Source organism: Cynara cardunculus (assembly GCF_001531365.2).
Source record: "Cynara cardunculus var. scolymus isolate 2C chromosome LG 12, CcrdV1, whole genome shotgun sequence".
NCBI classification, from domain to species: domain Eukaryota; kingdom Viridiplantae; phylum Streptophyta; class Magnoliopsida; order Asterales; family Asteraceae; genus Cynara; species Cynara cardunculus.
In genome coordinates this window covers 720871-737616 of record NC_037539.1, presented here as the reverse complement: position 1 = coordinate 737616, position 16746 = coordinate 720871, and positions in this window count along the sequence as shown.

Sequence of the window (16746 nt, the reverse complement as noted above, 5' to 3'; positions counted from 1 at the left end):
AGTTGATCTGTAAAAAACCATGTTTCAGAAAACTTGCTTAAAATGATGACCTAAAAGCTATTCAACAATGATCCTTACAACCATTATCTTTTCAGGATCATGAACATCGAGGATTTTAAATCCGATGATGGTCGTACGTCACCACTTATCCGTTTTTAAATCAATTTTACTTCCTTAGTTGTTTTCGATTAATTATGTTTCTCTATTTGTTTCTTTATTTTGATTAAGCACTTCTTTTTCAATAGATTAAAAGCCGTAACTGAAATGTTCCTCATTTTTAAATTATTTTTCCCCAAATCGGATTTTCTGATATTATTACAAAATGGTCCCCTTAAGTTTGGACCTTTTGCTTCTTTGTCACTTAACTTTCTGGAAATTACACTTTAACCCTTATTGACATAAATTCTTAATATTTTCTAGCCAAGTGAATATCAAATCTTTTATTCACTTATCATTTTCATTATATCGTAGGATTGATCCTTTAGAACTCCAGTCTCCTACACTTTTGGTTGAATAAAATAAAAAATTGTTTTTATTATATCAATTTTCTTTTTTTATTTTGATTAAGCACTTATTTTTCTGTAGATTAAAAACCGTAACTGAACTTAATTAATTGAAACGATTGAATTTTATCTGGTAACAAAATTTAAGAGAGTCGATATGTAAAAAAAACAATAATACATAAAACTTGCTTAAAAATGATGACTTGTAAGGTGATTCAGTAATGATCCTTCTGGCCATTATCTTTTTGGGATCAATGAACATCAGCGATGTGACTGCTTATTCATCTATAAATTAGTATTATTCATATTTTTTTGCATTAGTTGTTTCCGATTAATTATGTTTCTCTATTCGTTTCTTTATTTTGATTAAGCACTTATTTTTCTGTAGATTAAAAACCGTAATTGAACTCTGTTGGTCGAAATGATTGAACTTTATTTGGTGAGGAGAATCTAAGACAGTCGGTCTATAAAAAAAACAATGTTTCAAAAAACTTGCTTTAAAAAAGGATTTGTAAGGTGATTTAATGATGGTCAGTATGACAATTACCTTTTTGGGATCAATGAACATCAGCGATTTTAAAACCGATGATCGTAACAGCGGCGTGACTGCTTATTCATTTATGAATAAATATTATTCAAATTTTACTTCATTAGTTGTTTTCGATTAATTATGTTTCTTTATTTTGATTAAGAACTTGTTTTCATTTAGATCAAAAACCATAACTGAACTCTGTTGGTCAAAACAATTAAACTTTATCTGATGAGAAAATCTAAGAGTTGATCTGTAAAAAACCATGTTTCAGAAAACTTGCTTAAAATGATGACCTAAAAGCTATTCAACAATGATCCTTACAACCATTATCTTTTCAGAATCATGAACATCGAGGATTTTAAATCTGATGATGATCGTACGTCACCACTTATCCGTTTTTAAATCAATTTTACTTCCTTAGTTGTTTTCGATTAATTATGTTTATCTATTTGTTTCCTTATTTTGATTTTGCACTTCTTTTTCTATAGATTAAAAACCGTAACTGAAATCTGTAGGGTCGAAACGATTGAACTTTATATGGTGAAATTTTTTAAAAAATTTGTCTGTAAAAAACCATGTTTCAAAAAACTTTATTAAAATTGATGATCCAGAAGTTGATTCAATGATGATTCCTCCGACTAATTTTGAAAAGGGGTAAAAAAATTAAAAACAAAGTTCACGCTAAAAAAAGAGACTTTAAAATGTATTTTTTACATAAACTTCCTCATTTTTAAATTATTTTTCGCCAAATTGGATTTTCTGATATTATTACAAAATGGTCCCCTCAAGTTTGGATCTTTTGCTGCTTTGTCTCTTAACTTTCCAGAAATTACACTTTAACCCTTATTGACATAAATTCTTAATATTTTATAGCCAAGTGAATATCAAATCTTTTATTCACTTATCATTTTTATTATATCAAAAAAAAAAAATTCACAATTATTTATTAGACCCATTTTAGGTGTCACATGCTTCATTACTTGTTTTTAATTAATTATGTTTCTCTATTTGTTTCTTTATTTTGATTAAGCACTTATTTTTTTGTAGATTAAAAACCGTAACTGAACTTAGTTGGTTGAAACGATTGGACTTTATCTGGTAAAAAAATTAAGAGAGTCAGTAAGTAAAAAAAAAACAAGATCCGTGAGACTAGCTTAAAAATGATGACTTGTAAGGTGATTCAATGATGATCCTTCTGACCGTTATCTTTTTGGGATCAATGAACGTCAGCGGTGTGACTGTTTATACATCTATAAATAAATTTTATTCATATTTCTTTTGCATTAGTTGTTTTCGATTAATTAGGTTTCTCCATTCGTTAGTTGTTTTCGATTAATCCCGGTAAGATAATCTGAAAGAGTTGATCCGTAAAAAACCATGTTTCAGAAAACATGCTTAAAATGATGACCTAAAAAGCTAGTCAACAATGATCCTTACAATCATTATCTTTTCTGGATCATGAATATCGAGGATTTTAAGTTTGATGATGATCGTACGTCAACACTTATTCGTTTATAAATCAATTTTACTTCATTAGTTGTTTTCGATTAATTATGTTTCTCTATATTTTGAATTCATATTCTTTTGCAGATATTATCGTTTTGGGATCAGCGAACATCAAAATTTTTTATAAATCAATGAATAGCATCTATTATCAATGAATGAATGGTCCAACCGTTATATGATTATTGATTTTAAAATCTTGAATGCCTATTGATCTGAACGGATAACAGTTATAGTAATTGTTATTAAATCGTTCTATGGATAACTGTTTTAAGTAAGGGTTTCTTGTGACCGACTATGGTCGGTTTTATCATGAGATAAGGTTTAACTGTTTAAACTAGGTTGGTTGAAATAGTTGAGCCATATCTGATAAGAAAACCAATCAGAGTCGGTCTCTAACCGTTATCTTTTCAGGATTAATGAATGTCAATGATTTTAATTTCTTTGGTCATAAAGCGGTCTCTAATCAGTTATTTGTTGGGAAAAAAATCAATCAGTATATATCTATAAAATTCATTTTTGGAAACTTGCTTAAGATAGACACAAAAAGCGATTCAATGGCCATCGTTCTGATAGTTATCTTGTTGGGATCAATTAATATCCAGTATTTTAAAATCGATGGTCACAAAACGATTTGATCATTTATTCATTGATGAATAAATGTCAGCCATATAATTATACTTCTATAGTTCTTCATTGTACTTCTTATTTTGATTTACTACCTATTCTTTTGTACAAGATCAATGAACGCCATGATTTGAAAAATCGATTATCATAAATAGGTTTGACCATCTAATCGTTGTTAAGCACTTGTTTTTTTGTAGATTAGGAACTGTAACTAAGCTCTGTTAATCGAAATGGTTGATCTTTATCAGGTGAGAAAATCAAAGAGAGTCGGTCTGTAAAAACCCATGTTTCAGAAAACTTGCTTAAAAATGATAACTTGTAAGGTGATTCAATGATGATCTGTCTTATCATTATCTTTTTGGGATCAATGAACATCAAGGATTTTAAAATCGGTGATCGTAACAGCGGTGCGACTGTTTATTCATTTATAAATAAATATTATTCATATTATAGTTTTAGTTGTTTTCAAGTAATTATGTTTCTTAATTTTGATTAAGCACTTACTTTTCTGTAAATTAAAAACCGTAATTGAACTCCGTTGGTCAAAACAATTGAACTTTTATCTGGTGAGAAACTTTAAAAGAGTAGGTCTGCAAAAAACCATGTTTTAAAAAACTTGTTTAAAATGATGACTTGACTTATAAGGTGATTCAATGATGATTCGTCTGATCATTATCTTTTTGAGATCAATGAACATCAAGGATTTTAAAATCGATGATCATAACAGTTGTGTGACTGCTTATTCATTTATGAATAAATATTATTCATATTTTTCTTCATTAGTTGTTTTCGAATAATTATGTTTCTCTATTTGTATCTTTTTTTTTTATTAAGCACTTCTTTTTCTGTAGATTAAAAACTGTAACTGTAATTTTTAAGTCGAAACGATTGAAATTTATATGTTGAAAAATCGAGTCTGTCCCCAAAAAAACCATGTTTTAAAAAACTTTCTTAAAATTAATGACTCGTAAAGTGATTTAATGATAATCCGTCGGACTATTAAAAATCGGATTTTCTGATTTTATTACAAAATGGTCCCCTCAAGTTTGAACCTTTTGCTGCTTTGCCCCTTGACTTTCTAGAAACTACACTTTAACCCTTTTTGGCATAAATTCTTAGTATTTTCTATCCAAGTGACATTAACTGTTTTATTCACTTATCATTCTCATTAAATGGTAGAATTAATCCTTCAAAACTCCATTCTCTACACTTTTGGTTTAATAAAATAAAAAATCATTTTTATTTTAAATCATTTTTCCTTTTTTTTCATAATTATTTATTAACCCCATTTTAAGTTGTCACATACTTCATTAGTTGTTTTCAATTAATTACACGTCTCTATTTCTTTCTTTATTTTGATTAAGCACTTATTTTTCTGTAGATTAAAAATTGTAACTGAACTCAGTTGGTTGAAACTATTGAACTTTATCTGGTAAGAAAATTTAAGAGAGTCAGTAAGTAAAAAAAACATGATCCATAAAACTAGCTTAAAAAAGATGACTTGTAAAGTGATTCAATGATGATCCTTCTGACCATTATCTTTTTGGGATCAATGAACATCAGCGGTGTGACTGCTTATTCATCTATAAATAAAATATTATTTATATTTTTTTTGCATTAGTTGTTTTTGATTAATTATGTTTCTTTGTTCGTTTATTTATTTTGATCAAGCACTTAATTCTCTTTGTAGCTTAAAAACCGTAATTGAACTCTGCTGGTTGCAACCATTGAACTTTATTTGGTGAGAAATTATAAGACAGTCGGTCTGTAAAAAAAATCATGTTTCAAAAAACTTTCTTTGAAAAAGGACTTGTAAGGTGATTTAATGATGATCATTCTGACCATTATCTTTTTGAGATCATTGAACATCAGTGATTTTAAAACCAATGATCGTAACATCAATGTGACTGCTTGTTCATTTATGAATAGATATTATTCAAATTTTACTTCATTAGTTGTTTTCCATTAATTATGTTTCTTTATTTTGATTAAGCACTTGTTTTCTTTAGATCAAAAACCATAACTGAACTCTGTTGGTCAAAACAATTAAACGTTATCTGATGAGAAAATCTAAAAGAGTTGATCTGTAAAAAAAACCATGTTTCAAAAAACTTACTTAAGATGATGACCTAAAAAACTACTCAACAATGATCCTTACAATCATTATCTTTTCGGGATCATGAACATCGAGGATTTAAATCTGATGATGATCGTACTTCACCACTTATCCGTTTATAAATCAATTATACTTTATCAGTTGTTTTCGGTTAATTATGATTTTCCATATTTTGACTTCACATTTTTTTTAATGCAGATATTGTCTTTGTTTGTTTTTGATTAAAATAGTATCTGAAATATTGTTATATGAAAAGACCATGTTTCTAATTTGCTTAAAATGATGACCCAGAAAGAAGTTCAAATTGGGAATTTCCGATCAATGAATGTCCAAGATTTTAAAATCAATAATTATAAAGTCTATTTATTAATAAAAAAATATTTGAACTTACTTCTGTAACTATTTTTACTTTATTTTTTATTATTATTTCTGTCAGCTATATATGACTGTTTGGTGATTCAATGATTATCTTTTTTACCATTATCTTTTTGGGATCAATGGACATCAGCAGTGTGACTGCTTATTAATCTATAAATAAATATTATTCATTTTTTTTTTTGCATTACATGTTTTCGATCAATTACGTTTCTTTATTTTGATTAAGCACTTGTTTTTCCGTAGATTAAAAATTGTAATTAAACTCTGTTGGTTGAAACGATTGAACTTTATTTGATGAGAAAATACAAGACAGTCGGTCTGTAAAAAAAATCATGTTTCCAAAAAGCTTGCTTTAAAATGAACATCAGGAACATCAGGAACTTTAAAACCGATGATCGTAACAGCAGCACGACTGCTTATTCATTTATGAATAAATATTATTCATATTTTACTTCATTATGTTGTTTTCGGTTAATTATGTTTCTATGTTTGTTTCTTTATTTTGATTATGCACTTTTTTGTCTTTGGAATAAAAACTATAACTGAACTTATTGGTCAAAACAAATGAACTTTATCCGATGAAAAATTCTAAGAGAGTTGATCTGTAAAAACCATGTTTCAGAAAACTTGCTTAAAATTATGACCTAAAAAGCTATTCAACAGTGATCCTTATAGTCATTATCTTTTCGGAATCCTGAACATCGAGGATTTTAAATCTGATGATGATCGTACGTCACCACTTATCCGTTTATAAATCAATTTTATTTCATTAGTTGTTTTCGATTAATTATGTTTTTCTATATTTTGACTTCACATCTATTATCAATGAATGAATGGTCCAACCGTTTTATGATTATTGATTTTATAATCCTGAATGCCTATTGATCTAAACAGATAACAGTTATGATAATTATTATTGAATAGTTTTTTGGATAGCTGTTTTAAGGGTTTTTTGTGACCGACTATGGTCGGTTTTATCATGAGATAAGGTTTAAGTGTTTAAACTAGGTTGGTTGAAATGATTGAACCATATCTGATAAGAAAACCAATCAGAGTCGCTCTCTAACCGTTATCTTTTCGGGATCAATGAATGTCAATAATTTTAAATTCTTTGGTCATAAAGCGGTCTCTAATCATTTATTTGTTTGGGAAAAAACAAATCAATATATATCTGTAAAATTCATTTTTGGAAAACTTTCGTAAGATAGACACAAAAAGCGATTCAATGACCATTGCTCTGATAGTTATCTTGTCAGGATCAATTAATATCGCGGATTTTAAAATTGATGGTCAGAAAACGACTTGATCATTTATCTATACTATATTATAAAACATTTGACGAAAACTTTTAAAAATCATTTTTTTATGCATGAAGTATTGTTTATTGATGCATATTACTTAAATTCAAGATTACAAATAAATTATGCATAAGTACAATTTATTAAAGCTTCATGTTTGAATTCGTGTAACTAACTGCAGATAAACATAATCAAATATAGGATAAACATCTCATTTTAAATATAAAAAATCTAAAATATAATTAGAAATTTATTGAATTCTAACAGAATACTTAATTATCATATTAAAAAAATAACTTTTTTTAAACCAAAAGTAAATTAGTTCGTTATTAAACTTCAATTAAATTATAATTAAAAATTGAATTAAAAAAATTACACAAAAACGAGAACTTTTAAATAGTTAGTTTGATAATAATATCGATTATTTTTTTAAATTTTTTATAATATCTTCAAATTTATATTTATTTAAAAATAAAAACATTTTCTTTTTCTCATAACTACATAAAATCGTATTATAACATCGATAAACCCAAAATATAAAGCAAAACAATAAAATCAAGATGTATCTCGCTGCATTGCGCGAGTACCCTTCTAGTTCATTGATAAATAAATGTCGGCCATATCATTATACTTCTATAGTTGTTTATGACGCATATTGTTCTTCATTTTACTTCTTATTTTGATTTACTACCTAACTTTTTTACAAGATCAATGAACGTCGTGATTTTAAAATCGATATCATAAATATGTTTGACCATCTAATCGTTGTTAAGCATTTTTTTTTTTTTTTGTAGATTAGGAACTGTAACTAAGCTCTGCTAATCGAAACGGTTGACTTTTATCAGGTGAGAAAATCAAAGAGAGTATGTATGTAAAAACTCATGTTTCAGAAAACTTGCTTAAAAATGATTACTTGTAAGGTGATTCAATGATGGTCCGTCTGATCATTATCTTTTTGGAATCAACGAACATCAAGGATTTTAAAATCAGTGACCGTTACAACTGTGTTACTGCTTATTCAATTATAAATAAATATTATTCATATTATACTTCATTAGTTGTTTTTCGTAGATTAAAAACCGTAATTGAACTATGTTCGTTGAAACAATTCAACTTTATTTGGTGAGAAAATACAAGACAGTCGGTCTGTAAAAAAACCATGTTTCTGAAAGCTTGCTTTAAAAAAAGACTTGTAAGGTGATTTAATGATGATCATTCTGACCATTATCTTTTTGGGATCAATGAACATCAGGAATTTTAAAACAAATGATCGTAACAGCAGCATGGCTGCTTGTTCATTTATGAATAAATATTATTCATATTTTACTTCATTAGTTGTTTTCGATTAATTATGCTTCTATATTTTGATCAAGCACTTGTTTTCTTTAGATAAAAAACCATAACCGAACTCTGTTGGTCAAAACAATTAAATTTTATTTGGTGAGAAAATCTAAGAGAGTTAATCTGTAAAAACTATGTTTCAGAAAACTTGCTTAAAATGATGACCTAAAAGCTATTCAACAATGATCCTTACAATCATTATCTTTTCGGGATCATGAACATCGAGGATTTTAAATCCGATGATGATCGTACGTCACCATTTATCCGTTTATAAATCAATTTTACTTCATTAGTTGTTTTCGATTAATTATGTTTTTCTATATTTTGACTTCACCTTTTTTTTTGCAGATATTATCTTTGTTTGTTGTTGACTAAAATAGTATCTGAAATATTGTTATTTGAAAAACCATGTTTCAAATTTGCCTAAAATGACGACCCTGAAAGAAGTTCAAATTGGGAATTTCAGTCCAAGATTTTAAAATCGATAATTATAAATTTTATTTATTAATAAAATATAATTGTATCTACTTTTGTGACTATTTTTACTTGATTTTTTTATTCTGTCAGCTATACATGACTGTTTGGTAGTGACTTAATGATAGAGTATGTGGTTTATTTAGTAAGCTTTCAGGATAATTTTTATGCAGAAAGCCAAGTTTCTAGATGATAGAGGTTATACATATTTACCTACATAGTTGTTTTTGACGGGTTTTGTTCTTTATTTTGATTAAGCAGTTAATTTATCTTATTTATTCATATATGTTATCTTTTTTGGTTACTGATTAAAAACTTTAAATGAACTCAATCAGTTGAAACGGTTACACATTTATTTGGTAAAACCATTATTGTTTTTGTGAGACAACATTTTTACACTTGAAACTTCACAACAAAATGTTATGAAGGTAAAAAAAAGTCGAACCTTCACAGCAAAAACTCTGTCAATGTTACCTTTACAGTGTTTTGTTATAAAATTTAAAGTATAAAAATGTTGTCTCACATATCTCACAAAAACAATCTTGTCTTATATGATACTAATTCATCAAAAACATTGAATTAATATATAATTTCGATAGTTGTCCTTGCAAATATTTGAAGAATATCCTTCTTGTTTTTGAAGCATTGCTTCCCTCCTTGTTTTCCGGAACATTGTTGATTTTTTTGCTATTTTATAAGTATTTTTAAATGATATTTTTATTAATTAAAAAAGTTAATGGTTGGTTTATTGTAATCGGCAGAAAAATTATACGACATAAGTATTTATTTAAAAACAATATTATTTATATATTTAAAAAAATTATATCACGATTAAAAAATTGATTATCGACAACCACAATCAGTCTCATACGAAACCCGTCTCCAAAGATACCAATATGAAGGGTATTTTTTGGGGTATACTATTTGCACCATTTTTTGCCAGAATCAGGTCATTTCATCCATTAGAAATGTAAAAAAAACATGTATTGATGTTGATGAGTGTAAGAAAGAAATTGATGGATAGGGGTGCATTTAGCAATGTATAAGAGGTGCATTTAGCCCACCGCTGTTTTTTACCTCACTCAACCATGGACATACCCAGAAGTTTTTTCAAACGGTGACACTATTTAATTATAAGAAAAAATTATAGGAAAAAAAATTAAACTGTGGTACCATTTGACTATAAGAAAACAAATATAAATTTTTTTTTCAAACAATGACACCATCTGACTAATAAAATAACACTAACAAGATTCGAACTTGGGTCTGTGATGGAATAAAAGTTTTGCAAACCAACCCTACCAAATAAAACTTGTTCCCATTGTAATTTCAAAATACATATAGTGGCACACAACAAATTAATACGATTGCACCTTTCACGAACCTATATATTTTTACCCTTTGACTGAGGAATAATATGGTGGCACGTACCACCTATACCACCAACACAGTCCCGTCCTTACACTCAACAACTGAGGCTTGTCGAGGGGCTAAAATCGAACCCAGGACCTGTCTTGTATTTTGATAGTCACCTCACCTCTTTATTTATCAACTGAGTTACACATATGTTGTATCACGTAGCCAAATCATCGGGTCGTTTAATGATTTTTTACATTAAGCCGTGAAATTATGATATATATATTTTTAATTATTTAATGTTAAAATAAAAATAACTCAATAAATAAAAAACATACTATTTAAAATCAAATAAATATATAAATATTTATTAAAACGGATTTTTCTTAATAATTCATCTTCAAATAAGGCTAAAGAGCGTTGGAATGTTCATTTACATATTTTTATTCCGTATATTTTTTTTTTTCCTTTTATATATACACAATTTTTATGTGTATTTATTTTCTAAATATAATACAAATTTATGTAATTGATATGATGAAAATTACAATATAAAAATTGGAAAAATATACAACTTAGAAATGGTAAACATAAATACATGTGTATTTTGACGGTTGTTTCGGTCCAGACCACTAAAAACCGTTTAAACATAGATCGAGTTAAAATGAACAGTTTGAGTATTTTTCAGATTAAACTGGACCATTAGATTATTTAAACCGTTAAAAACGGTCCAATTTAAACGGTTCAATTGTTTTCTTTATACCGCGGGATATTATTAATGTTATAATTAATTTGAGTGCATATTTTTAAAGAGTTGACTTTTTGGGATCTTGTGCATATTCTATTTCCAAGGTTCAAGGTACTCCGTAGATTCTTATCTTTCCGGGAAAGAAAGTCTACATTAATAATTACGACCACTATAATAAATAAATATTATTTTATTTATTTTTTCTATATTTCTTAAATATTTTTATCTTCATCATGATCAGTTATGGTTTATATAATAAAAAACTGTAATAATAAATATATATATTAAATTATAAATTTATTGAAATTACCCATTTTTCTTAAATATACAATATAATAGATGATGAAAATAAAAAGGAAAAAAAAAGATGGTTAAACACATAAAGATTAAGCGTTAAAATATTATAAATTTATTAATACTATTTTTTCCAAATGATTATAGATATAAATTAGGAAAAAGTCTAAAAAAATCCAATGAACTTCAGTGTTTTGAATGATTAAGTATTTGAACAAATAAGTCATTGGATATTTCAAAACATGTTAAATAACTCTTTGAACTTTCTAAAGCCTGTTAAATAAGTCGACACACCTGAACTCACGATTTTAAAACGCATCTGATAGAAGAGATATCAAATACCTTACAAGACAACCTTTGTTCCCCTATCAACCAAAATGAGATCTTATAAATATCGAGATTTGTTTATAACTATGACAATAAGAACAAAAACTCACATACTTAAATATTAACAGAATAAACAGCAATATATCGCAAATATTCGAATAAACTCAACTCGTAATCCACACAAGTGGTTTAAAATAAACATACTTGTTTTTGTTTATCATACCATCAGATATATATTCATAATGAATCACAAATTAACAGATGTATATTCATAATGAATCACAAATTAACAGATCATATATTGTCTTAATTTTTTAAAATGTTCTGAAATATATTTGAGCCAATGAGAGGGTTAGCTTTGCAATTAATTAACATTTTAAAAGTCAACTAAATATATAAAAATCAAAATGGTTAATTGGTGGTTCTAACACTCCTTCTATGGTAGTCAAAAGTTTTACTTTTAAGTTGGAGGACTTTACCATCATCAAAAAATATTTCAACAATTAATTGATTTAATTTCTTTTAAAAAATATTTATATGTTCTTAAATATATACATATTTACTTGAATATTTTATGTAACTTCTTAAGTCTAATATAGCAAACTGCTCCAATAACTTTGAATTCAAATTAAAATCATAGTAAAAGTTACTGATAATCCACAACTTAAGATTTGTAAATAGCTGACAAATATCATTTTTATGCACGGGAGACGGGTTGTTACATTTTATAACATTGTAGATATGAGTTAGGTTCACGTGAGACTAGTCTATTTTCATGAGACAAGTTTTTTACGCTTGAAACTTTACAGCAAAACAGTGTGAAGGTAAAAAGAAGCCGAACCTTCACAGAAAAAACATTGTGAAGATTATGTTCACAATCTTTTACTGTGAAGTTCCAAGTGTGAAAAATTTGTCTCACGAAAACAGACTGGTCTCACATGATCCCAAGTCTTGTGAGGATTTGATAGACTTGATAACGAATCAAAACAACAAATCTTTAGTACATGTTGGATTGGGTCAGAGTTTTGTCGACATTTAAATAGTTCTTTTTTATTAAAATGTATAAATAATTATAGTGTATTTTTTTTATGATTTTAAAGATATAGGGTTAAGTTCCGGTGAGAATGAGAGTTATAGTGAGATGAGTAATAAGGGATTTCCAGCCTTGGATCGATCATACTTAAGAAGATCGACTAGATCAACACTAATGAGAAACACCAGATCAATTCACTTCTAACGCTCAATTCATATGATAATCTGAGATTAAAAGTGATCAAATGTACAAATCTTTTATTACACTTCTAACATTAACTTTCGTTCTCACACGACCTTTTGTATAAAGCTATATTATTAGATAATATTATAAAACTTCCACATACAACTTTGATAACTTTCGACTTGTTTAATCCATCGATCCATTTCGACATATATTTTTTTTTCTAGTTAATTTTATCTGATTTATTAGAAGTAAAATATAACGAAAATCATCATATTTATGGTATTATTTAATATATTTGATTAAAAATATGAATGTTTGAGGTATGAAGTTAGAAATTGTGAATCCAAAGGCACAAACGAGTTGCTAATTCACAATTGAAAGGTTAAAGGCTAACAAAATTGACTAACTGACATTTGAAAAATGGATTCATTTTGTGTATTAATAATTGTATGGTTGAAATGAATATTCCAAGTATATAAAATATTCAAATTGATTCGAATTTATAAGTAACATACACTACTCACTTGGTATTAAATAATCTAAAATGATAATAGAATAATTACTAATTAAATAAATTTAATATAAGTCATAGTTGTTGCTTTTAGTTGACATCATGTGTACCTTTCTATGGTACGGTGAGGTTTTAACCTGTTCATATATATTATATATAGGGAGTTAGGTTTAAGAGAAAACTGTAAAAAATGAAAAATTGTGAAATATCTTGATAATTGTTCATGTGGAGTGCATATCGGTAATTTTAAGCAATTTGTCTGACATGAATATGTGTATAACACGGATATGTACATAACATGCATATGTGCATAAAGACCAAGAAATAACTTCAATTACTAATATGCACAGATGCATACTGTCCAGATGAACGATTGACAGAGTGTTCCTCACATTTTCATTTTTTTGAGGTTTTTCCCCTGACCTCTCTCTCTCTCTCTCTCTCTCTATATATATATATATATATATATATATATGTGTGTGTGTGTGTGTGTGTGTATGTATGTGTATGTGTGTGTGTGTGTGTGTGTAGAGACGGTTACAACTTTATTTTTAAATTAGAAACATTCATTGATTGATGCAATGGACATGATTAAGAAGATGGTTACAACTTTATTTTAAATTAAAAAATCTCTCACCTGTTTTAAATCGAAAACATACGAAATATGACAAAAGTTCGAAATAAACAAATTACAACAAAAAAACAATCATATTTTTCTCGTAATTTGAATCCATATTCATATACTTTATCATCCATTTTTTCGTGGTTTTTCGATTTTTATTTATTTAATGTTTTCTCTCGAACCTAACCTAACCACCCCCCCACACGCGCGCGCGCGCGCGCACACACACACACACACACACACATATATATATATAGAGAGAGAGAGAGAGAGAGAAAGAAAGAGAGAGATGAAAGATCGTGTGAGAAGTAAAGTTAAGGTAATAAACATAAGAATGAATCTGGATCATTGATCACCTTTAATCTCAAACTCACTCATAATTCATGTTTAATACGGGGACTGATGTGATCCATCTCATCTCGGTGCATCTCATCCTAACTTTCCTTCTCACCTACACACACCCCCCTATACACACACATGTAATAATAATAAAAAAAATATCAAATAATACGCGGATATATTTAATAATTGTGGATTATCGGGTTAGTTTATGTGTATCTTGATTAATCTTATAATGTCTTGAAGTTAATAGTCGACAAAAACCTTCAGTAACGTTTTATGGACTCAAACCAATGACCACCGAGAAACAAACCCATTCTCACCAAACGTAGGAGGAGCTTGTAATGCGTACAAATAATGAACCATCTAATCTATAATTCTCTTATATTACTTTTGTTGCAGATAAAATTATTCATAACAAATTGTTTTAAAGCATTTTGGTATGAATAAAATAACTACAAAAGAAACAAAAATTCTTCCACAAATATCGACTTGAATTTTGTCTCATCCAAACAATGTTTGGTCCTACGTTTCCACAACTTGTAGGTCTAGACATCAAATATTGATTTGTTTATAAACTTTTATTGTATTTCGTTTCGACACATTTTTGTTTTACAAATATTTCTTGTCGACTCATATTTTTTTAAACATTTCCAAAATCTTCTAAACTTTTTACAAAACCTTTTATCAAGCCAACAGTCTTTTGAAAAAGGGCAAATTGCATTAAAAAGTAACGTAGATTCCTATTTTGGGTAACGTACTTTCAAAACTTTTATTTTGGTAACTAAGATGTAAAACTTTAAACATCTAAGTACCCGGGTAACCGGTTACCATGTTGATGTGACGAGTGATGTGATATCCAACTCAGTATTATTTGCTATTCAACTCAATTTCATCCCATCACTCGTCACATCAGCATAGTAACCGGTTAATGCTTCAACCGGTTACCCGGATACTTAAAAAAACTTTACATCTTAGGTTCCAAAATGAAAGTTTTGAGAATCAAGTCAAAGTAAGTTACATTTTCATGTAATTTACCTTTTAAAAAATAACATTTTTACTTTTCAGGGAGGAAATATGTCTGGTTCTACGACTCTATAGAATAGAATTTATCAAAATTAAAACCGAATAAAAGTAGTGTTAACTATTATTTATTCAAAAGCATATCAGTTATATAAGCTTTGATCGAGACCTGATGAATCCACAATATATAAACCAATGATGACAAAAGCCTTTGGGTTGATTATAACAAATGAATCATAAAATATTTAAGTTGCAAGTTCAAATCCCTTTAAAACCGTGGAGGTATATACAAAACCAACAAAACGGGTTGCTATTTCGCAATTGAAAGGTTAAAGGTTAACGAAAGTTGACTAACTGAGGGTTAGTTTGGTCATTTAGTAACTAAATCATAGAAGATTCCATATACCACATGGATTTTGAAATGAATATTCCAACTAAATAAAGAAAAATAAACTACTTGATTAATTATATAAAGCTTAAAAAACAAAGCACAATTGTTGATATTTAAGTTCTGTTATCGTTCGTATGTTTCGATCATTTGAGGAAGACTTTGATTTTTAGTATGATTATTGTGAGCGAAATGCAGATGATAATAAACTAGTCAATGATCATTGTGTTGACGTATTAGTTCACTGTAATCCTATTTCGGTGCCTGACTGGTTTGAGCTTGAGATCCAAAGATCAAAAGTATATGAGGTTAAAATCCAAGAAGAAATAAAAATCTTCTTGTGGCCATGAATGTTCAAATGCGGTGACTCCTGGCTATCCGCAAAGCAGTGGTCGTTCTGGGATTAGTCGGCTTCCATAGCGGGTTGGATATCCAGGTTAATAAAAAAAGACTTTGATGCTTCAATTGGCATTTTTCTACGCCTTATTTACGTCAAATGATACAAATGGGAACCATGAATTTATATCTAAAAAAGTTTTATGAGATTTTCAAAGGTGGAAAAACTATGGAAAACAAAAACTCTAGCAAAATTAACCACAAAGAGAAAGAAAGAAAGAAGTACACACACAAAAGGAACAAGAAGACGGAAAAAGAAGTCACAAGAATTCATTTTGTTGATATCTAAAAAAGATTACGGTTCAGTGTATTTTCTATACAAAATGTGATTTAAATATATATAATGCAAATTTTAACATGTCGACTGAACCTATAAGTAACACATGAAAATCTTTTAAAGTCGGATCTAAGGGGGTGTTTGGTTCACATAATGAAATTTGATGAAATTGGAATCCTTGACTTTGAAGAAATTGGAATGGAATTTGTCCACGCGTTTTGTTGGTAGAAATTGGAATAAAATCTCTCAATATAATTGGAATAATCGTCTTTGTTTGGACTATCCCGCCCACACTCTACCAACCACCATGTCAATACTGTCGTCGTCACAGCTATCACCTCGCCCCACCCCACCCTACCCTACCCCACCCCACCCCACCCCATTGCTCCATATGTGGGGGTTGTTTGAGGCAAACAGGGTAGGGCGAGGCAATGGGGGTGGGGCCATAATGGGGCTGGGTGGTAACTATGACAA